Raw genomic sequence first — 8,754 nt, forward strand, 5'->3', positions numbered from 1 at the left:
TTAGTGATTTTATTTGACTACATGGGACCCATTGGATCTGTATCCCTGAAGCTTGGCTAATCTTTGAAGTTCTCTTTGTTTTACCTTAAGGATCTAATCTGGATCCGCAGATGAGCCATGAAAAAGCTCGTCCTTATGTGCATTTTAACCTTATGTCCTTTTTTTAAAGTCAGATTATGAAAGGAATCTATACTCAAAAAGAGTTGGGAACTTTGGGCAATCCTGAAAAGTCAGGTAAAATTAAGTCCCAAAAACATGCTGTTTGGCAATAGTCACAGAAAGGCAACAGCTAGGCTGGGCATGATATGGCATGTCTGTAATCCCAGCTACTTAGGAGGCTGAGATGGGAGGATTTCTGGGGCCCAGGAGCTGAGGTTGAGGCCAGCCTTGGCAACACAGCAAGACCTTGTCTCAAAAAAAAAAAAGAAAGGCAACAGGCAGGAAGGTATGCTTAAGCATTGGAATCAGAGAGAGCTGAGTTTAAATCCTTTTCCCACAATTTAAAATTTTGACATTAGACACATTATTTACTCTCTGTTCTTCATTTTTTCATTTACAAATTGTGGGAAACAATGATACTTATTTTATAGAGCTGTTGTGGGAAGAAGCAGTATATGTATTGAACCTGGTTGATGGCCAGCTCTCGATCAATTATGCTATTAATAATGATAATGTAAGCTAAATATGAGGCAGTGATATTTGGTAAAAAGAAGAAGTAATATAGATATATTTATTTTCCTATTATTTTTAAGCCAAAATTTTTTTTTTTGGGGATGGAGTCTCACTCTGTCGCCAAGTTGGAGTGCCGTGGCATGATCTTGGCTCACTGCAACCTCTGCCTCCAGGGTTCAAGCGATTCTCCTGCCTCAGCCTCCTGAGTAGTGGGGACTACAGGTGCATGCCACCATGCCCAGCTAATTTTTGTATTTTTACTAGAGACAGGGTTTCACCATGTTGGCCAGGATGGTCTCGATCTCCTGACCTCGTGATCTGCCCGCCTCGGCCTCCCAAAGTGCTGGGATTACAGGCGTGAGCCACTGTAGCCGGTGGCCCAAAATTTTTTTTAAATAAGGTAATATATATTTGTGTTGCAGATAATTGAGAAAGTACAAGTAAACAAAACAGGAATATAACAGTTACCACCAAGAGAAACATTTTAATATATATCCTTTTTTTCCAATCATGTAATTTAAAAAATACAACTGTGGTTTTGCAACACATATTTTGTTTGTTTAAAAAATATGTAAATAGGCCAGGTGCAGTGGCTCACCTATGTAATCCCAGCACTTTGGGAGGCCAAGGCAGGCGGATCACGAGATTAGGAGTTTGAGACCAGCCTGGCCAATACGGTGAAACCCGTCTCCACTAAAAATACAAAAATTAGCCAGGCATGGTGGTGGGCACCTGTAATCCCAGCTACTCGGGAGGCTGAGGCAGGAGGATCGCTTGAACCCAGGAGGCTGAGTTGCAGTGAGTCGAGATTGTGCCACTGCACTTCAGCCTGGGCAACAAGAGCAAAACTTTGTCTCAAAACAAAGAAAAGAAAAAAAATAAATAAAATATATGTAAACATCTGTGCTATTAAATATTCTTTTATCAAGTGATTTTTTATGGCCTCACAGACTTCCATAGGGAGGCTGTACTGTAACTTATTTAACATATTTTCAACTGTTGGTTATTTTGACTGTTCATTTTTTAAATGAACGTTTGTGTAGTTAAATCTTTGCCCACTTTCCTGATTTTTTTTTTTATCTTCTTAATCAAAAACTTGACCAGAAAGACAGAACAAGGTGATCCTTTAAGATCTTGTCCTGGCTATCCAGAAATCTGAATTTAAATAAGGAATAAGGAAATAATAGGAAAGTCAATATTTTGATGCAAAGATCACATTTCATTTTGAATGACCATCTCCCACAGCTCTTAGCCCATGTATCTGAAAGAAGAGATCTGAATGGTGGGGCTTGTGATTGCTGTGAAATGTCAAATAACAGATCGCTTTCTGTACCTAAATATTTATAACAAGAGAGATTTGTACTCCTTCACCCTGAGTGTAAGAGTCACATTACTTTTCTTTCTCCAAATCAAATTTTATTTCAATTTTTAATTTTAATTTTATTTTTTCAGTCAGGGTTCAACCAGACCAAATCAAATTTTATATGCTCTAAGCCCCTACCCCACAGTGCTGGCAGGATATTCAATCTCAATAATTATTGTGACCGATGTCCCACTCTAGGGTCATGTGAAGGTCTATTGGCCTTACTCCAGCCTCATAAAAGCCATCTTGCCTTTGGTCTGCTCTGCCACCACAAATACACCCCTCATCTAAGCTGGTATGGCCCGGGAAAGGCCAGCAGTTCTGCTCTTAGCCAGGCATCCGGGGTCCTTGCTATGGCTGGGACCTCCCCCTCTCAGGCTCCGGCCTCCCGGGGCACTAACAGCTACCCTCATAGGAGGCTCTCCCCGCTCTCCAGGGCAGAGAGTGGCCTGGGTTCTTTTCACTCAAGGATCCTGCAAAGCCCAGACCCTGTCTCCATTTTGGGGAAGGCTCTCAAAAACCTTTCTTCTCGATTACCTGGCCCTCCATTCTCTCTCCCTCTGAAGCAATTCTGCCTAATTTCCCTCCAAGGCCAACAGCAGGAATAGATAGTTGCTTTCAAGGCTGGGCGCAGTGGCTCAGGCCTGTAATCCCAGCACTTTGGGAGACCAACGTGGGCGGATCACGAGGTCAGGAGATCGAGACCATCCTGGCTAACACAGTGAAACCCCGTCTCTACTAAAAACACACACAAAAAATTAGCCGGGCGTGGCCTGTAGTTCCAGCTACTCGGGAGCCTGAGGCAGGAGAATGGCGTGAACCCAGGAGGCAGAGCTTGCAGTGAGCCGAGGTTGTGCCACTGCACTCCAGCCTGGGCGACAGAGCCAGACTCCATCTCAAAAAAAAAAAAAAAAAAAAATTAGTTGCTTTCTTGAGCCTGGGCATGGTAGCTTTCTGCCCTGCCACAGTGGCTCTGACAGACAAGTGGTCACGAAGGGCCGAGCCCCCTCTAGGGATTGGGTGAGAGCGGGCAGAGGAAAACTGTTCACATTCAGAGCACTTTTTGTAATACTAAAAGAGTAAAAACAACCTAAATGTCTGTCAATGCTTAGATAATTGATGATACATGCAAACAATGGAATACTATTCAGCTGCTGTGGCCAATATTGCCTGTCCCACATCCCTTTCTTACCATGCAACTTGGACACTTTGCCCATTGAGAATGAGGCCTATTCCCCTCTCCTTAAAATCAGGCAGGCTTTTATGACTTTTAACCAACAGACTGCAATGGAGGTGAAACTTTGTGGCTTTTGTTTTTGTTGTTGTTTGGCAAGGTCTCCTTCTGTTGCCCAACTTGGAATACAATCGCATCTTTATAGCTCACTGCAGCCCCGGATTCTTGGGCTCAAGGGATTCTCCCACTTCAGCCTCCGGAGCAGCTGGGACCACAGGTGCACACCAACACGCCTGGCTAATTTTTTTTTTTATTTGTTGTAGAGACCAGGTCTTGCTATGTTGTCCACACTGGTCTTGAATTCCTGGCCTCAAGCAATCCTCCTGCCTCAGCCTCCCAAAGCGCTAGGATTACAAGCGTGAGCCACTGCACCTTCTCTCTGTGACTTTTAAGGCTAGATCCTTAAAGGTTATACAGCGTCCCTGTTACTGCTGGGACATTGGTTCTTGAAGCCTTCACCTACCATTTAATCACAAACTGCCCCGAAACTGTGTGAGAAAGCCTAAACTAGCCCCTGCAGAGAGACATAAGGAGAAGCCCTGCGACTGTATGAAGGAGGAAAGAGCTGTCCAGATGGCAGTCAGCTGCTCTAGCCCCGATTCTGTCCCAACTCTAGCCACTATCTAGAGTCACATTGCATCTCTCTGAGAGATCTCAAGTCAGAACCACCCTGCAAGCCTTTGCCAAATTCCTGACCCACAGAAACTGAGAAAAAAATAAAAAGATTATTGTTGCTTTAAGCTTCTACCTTTTGGAGTGATTTATTCAGCAATAGACAGAAAGCAGCTCTGTATGCACTGATATAAAATAATCTTCAACACATAATTTTTAAAAAGGAACAGAATGGTATGTATTCTATGCCCCTCTTGTTTAAAAAATATAGAGAGAGAGTCTTATATATGCATACAATAGTGGTTTGCCAACCCTAGGTGTGCTTAGAATCTCTAGTGGGGCTGGGAGCAGTGGCTCACACCTGTAATCCCAATAATTTGGGAGGACAAGGTGAGAGGATTGCTTGAGTCAGGAGTACAAGGCCAACCTGGGCAACATAGCAAGACTCCACCTCTACAAAAAATACAAAAATTAGCCAGGTGTGGTGGCACATGCTTGTAGTCCCAGTTACTTGGGAAGCTGAGGTGAAAAGATCACCCGAGCCTGGGGCAGTTGAGGCTGCAGTGACCCATGATTGCACCACCGTACTCCAGCGTGGGCAACAGAGTGAGACCCTGTTTCAAAAAAAAAAAAAAAAAAGGAAAAAGAAAAAAAGAATATCCTGAAGAGCTTTTTTTATTTTTTATTTTTAAAATTTATTTTTATTTTAGATTCAGCATGTACATGTGCTTATTTGTTACATGGGCATATACATACTGGAGGGAATTGGGTTTCTAGTGTACCCAATACCCAAATACTCAAATAGTGAACATTGTACCCAACAGGTAATTTTTCTTTTTCTTTTTTTTTGAGACAGAGTTTCGCTCTTTAGCCCAGGCTGGAGTAAAGTGGCACAATCTGGGCTCACTGTAACCTCCGCCCCTCGGGTTCAAGTGATTTTCCTGCCTCAGCCTCCCAAGTAGCTGGGATTACAGGTGGCCGCCACCACGCCTGGCTAATTTTTGTATTTTTAGTAGAGACGAGGTTTTACCATGTTGGCCAGGCTGGTCTCAAAACTCTTGACATCAGGTGATCCACCCGCCTTGGCCTCCCAAAGTGCTGGGATTACAGGCGTGAGCCACCACGCCCAGCCCCGACAGGTAATTTTTCAACCCTCATGCTCCTCTTTTGGAGTCTCCAGTATCTGTAATTTCCATCTTTATGACCTTGCCCATTGTTTAGTTCCCACTTATGAGTGAGAACATGTGTCTTTGGTTTTCTGTTTCTGAGTTGTTTTGCTTAGGATAACGGCCTTCGGCTCCACCCATATTGCTGCAAAGGACGTGATTTTGTTCTTTTTTATGGCTGCATGGCAGGCTTTTAAAAACTATCAATGTCTGAGTCAACACCAATAAAAGTATATCTGGTAGTAGGACCTAAACATTACCTTTTTTTAAAAGTTCCCCAAGAGACTCTTTTTTTTTTTTTTTTTTTTTGAGATGGGGTTTCGCTCTTGTTGCCCAGGCTGAAGTGCAATGTTGCAGTCTCGGCTCACTGCAACCTCCACCTCCTAGGTTCAAGTGATTCTCTTGCCTCAGCTTCCCGAGTAGCTGAGATTACAGGCACCCACCGCCACGCCCGGCTAATTTTTTGTATTTTTAGTAAAGACACAGTTTCACCATGTTGGCCAGGCTGGTCACGAACTCCTGACCTTGTGCAGAACTGAGAACTGCTGGTATAGAATAAACCTGGAAAGCAATACAGGAAAATGGGTGCTGTGTTTGCCTCTAGAAAGGTACACCAGGGTAAGAATAGGCTATGAGGAAGATTTACTTTTTACTGTAAACCCTTGATCTTTTTAATTTGTTTACTTTGTGCTACCTATTTCCAAGAACAATCAAGCTAACATTTTACAAAATGTTTTGTAAAAAAGTAAAATGGCCCAGGCATGGTGTCTCATGCCTGTAATCCCAATACTTTGGGAGGCCAAGGCATGAGGATCACTTGAGGCCAGGAGTTTGAGGCCAGGAGTTTGAGACCAGACTGGGCAACATAGGGAGACCCCCATTTCTACAAAAAAATAAAAAATTAGCTGGGTGTGGTGGCGTTCGGCTGTGGTTCTAGATACTCAGGAGGCTAAGGTGGGAGGATCACTTGAGCCCAGGAGTTCGAGGTTACAAGGATCTATAATTGCACCATTGCACTCCAGCCTGGGTGACAGAGCAAGACCCTGTCTCTTAAAAAAAAAAAAAAAAAAGACACTTACAGCAGTGAAAATGAAGCCTGAATAGCACACTAGGAATAGTTCATTCAATAGTGGGAATCCAGTGGGAGTTCAAGGTCCAGTGGGGCCTCAGAGGAAGTGACTAGTCCCATCTGGGAAGAGTGGGTGGTCAGGAATGCTGAGGAGGTAAATCCTGAAGTGGCCCCAACCTGAAATGACTTATTTGCTGGCCCACCATGCCCCCAGTGCATACATGGTTAGTTAACGCTTTGGAAAAGCTGTTTGGGAAGGGTAATGGCTATAAAATGTGGCCCTCCTGCCAGTCACCTCTGTGAACCCTGAGACCAACAGGAGGGAAAAAATGCCCAGGCTAGGAGGGGTAAAGAGATCCAAGAGCTGCTGATGTGATGTCATCGAGGAAAAGCTAATTATTGGCCAGCTTTCCAGTAGCAGGGATTTGGTTATTGTTCCCCCCACCCACCCCTCCACCCCCTGCCTTTGATTCCTGTTGTGGAGCACTGGAACATCAGTGAACGGAAAGTAGCACGGCAGACCAAAGTCTGGCTCCATGGAGCTCCTTGGGATGTGTGTGTGGAGAGCGGAGAGGGACCACAAGAGTAAACAGCAGCCAGGGATGCTGAACTAGGAGGCAGAGAGGCACCAATGGCCAACCTAAAGCTTCTTTACTGCACCTTCTCCTGGCCCCGGGCCATAGCTGCATGTTCTTCGGTGCTGGCATGTCACAGCTCCCAGGTCAAAATCCACCTCCATCCCATCTCAAAATCTACTGCTTGTTAGCTGAATAAACTTGGTAAGTAATAATATTCTGAGTCCCAATTTCTTCATCTGTAATGCAGATGAATATGTATGAAATAAAATCAAAGAATGATAGGCAGTATTAAATTTGACTGGTCTGGTTTTTTTTTTATTTTTGTTTTTGTTTTTATTTTTGAGATGGGGTTTCACTCTGTCACCCAGGCCGGAGTGCAGTGGCACGATCCCGGCTCACTGCAACCTCTGCCTACTGGGCTCAAGCTGTCCTCCCACCCCAGCCTCCTGAGTAGCTGGGACTACAGGTACATGCTACCACGCCTCTATTTTTGGTAGAGTTGGGGTTTCACCATGTTGCCAGGCTGGACTCTAACTCCTGAGCTCAAGTGGCTTACAGGCATGAACAACCATGCCCGGCCAAATTTGGCCAATCTTTATTGGTGTCTGTTATATGCAAGGTCCTGGCTTCCCCAAACAGACAAGAAAACAAACAAGTAAATAAATAAATGTTAGCTGCAAGGATTGGAGTGGATTCTTGCATTTGCATAGCACAGTGAGTGTAGTGGTTAAGAGTGGGCTTTGCAGTCAGATGTGACTGTGTTAAAATCATGCTACTGTCACTTATTAACTGTGGGACGTTGGGCAGGTCACCTAACATCTCTGAGTCTCATTTCCTCACACAAAAAAAGAAGAATCATAATATGGCACCTCCTCTAAAGCTGTTGTGAGGATTAACTCATATAATGAATGTGAAGAGTTCTGCACAGACACATTATAAACATCCAGAAACTGTTATCCTGCTTGTTGTGCAATCTTTAGGGCTTAAACAAAGTACTTTACGCTGATTGCCTTACCTGACCCTCTCCAGGACTTTGGGTGCTAGGGTATTAACTACCCTTTGAAAGGTGAAAACATCGACGCCCATTGAGGTGAAATGATTTGTCTTCAGCCACAAGGGGCAGCATCAGGAGTAGAACCCAGATCTTCATGTTCTGATTCCCAACACAGCTTGTGACTTTTTGGAAACTCTGAATCTCATGGGTGACAGAAACTTGGGGATCATCTCTAGATAAGAAAGGGAGTTCCTTGAATGACTGTGAAGACGTTCACCGGAAAGGGAAGGAAAGGAAGTTAATCGTGCTTCCTTCACAGGGCCTCCTTCACCCCCATCCAGTGGGCCCATGCAAGCTACAAACAAGGTGAGGAATGAACAAATTAATACATACTCAATAGTGGCCAGTTCGGGGCAGATAATTAAATCAAGATGACCTGAAAGGATGTGACTGGCTGGCTAGTTTACACAGGGTGGTCAGGGACGGCCTCGCCGTGGAGAGGGCTGGTGTTTTGGCTGAGACCTGAGAGACCAGAAGAAATCTGATAGCCAGAACCAATGTTTAGGTCCCTAAAGGGAACAAGCGTGGCGAGCAAAGGGGGCCGATATGGGTGGAGATCAGCGAGGGAGGGGGGCAGAGATGAGTGCCCGAAGCACACAGTACCTTGAGGACATAGGGAGGGTTTGATTTTACCTACAAATGCCATTAAACCCACTAAGGATTTTAACAAAAACTACAATTACATTTCAATTTACATTTTATTTTTTATAGAGACAAGGTTCCGCTATACTGCCCAGGTTGATATCGAACCCCTGGGTTCAAGCGATCCTCTCTACTCGATCCCCCAAAGTGCTGGGATTACAAGCGTGAGCCTCTGCGCCCGGCCTTTTAATTTACATTTTAGCCTTCTGGTTACTGGAATCTTTGATGGTGAATGAATTATAGTGAGGCAAGAGCCTCTAACATTTTAGGAGACCCTTTCCCGTTCGGGGCCTCAATTTCCCGTTCGGGGCCTCAATTTCCCGTTCTACAAAGGCGGGTGGGAGGGAACGGGGTCCCAAGAAGT

This window comes from Pongo pygmaeus, chromosome 4, assembly GCF_028885625.2.
Source record: "Pongo pygmaeus isolate AG05252 chromosome 4, NHGRI_mPonPyg2-v2.0_pri, whole genome shotgun sequence".
NCBI classification, from domain to species: Eukaryota; Metazoa; Chordata; class Mammalia; order Primates; family Hominidae; genus Pongo; species Pongo pygmaeus.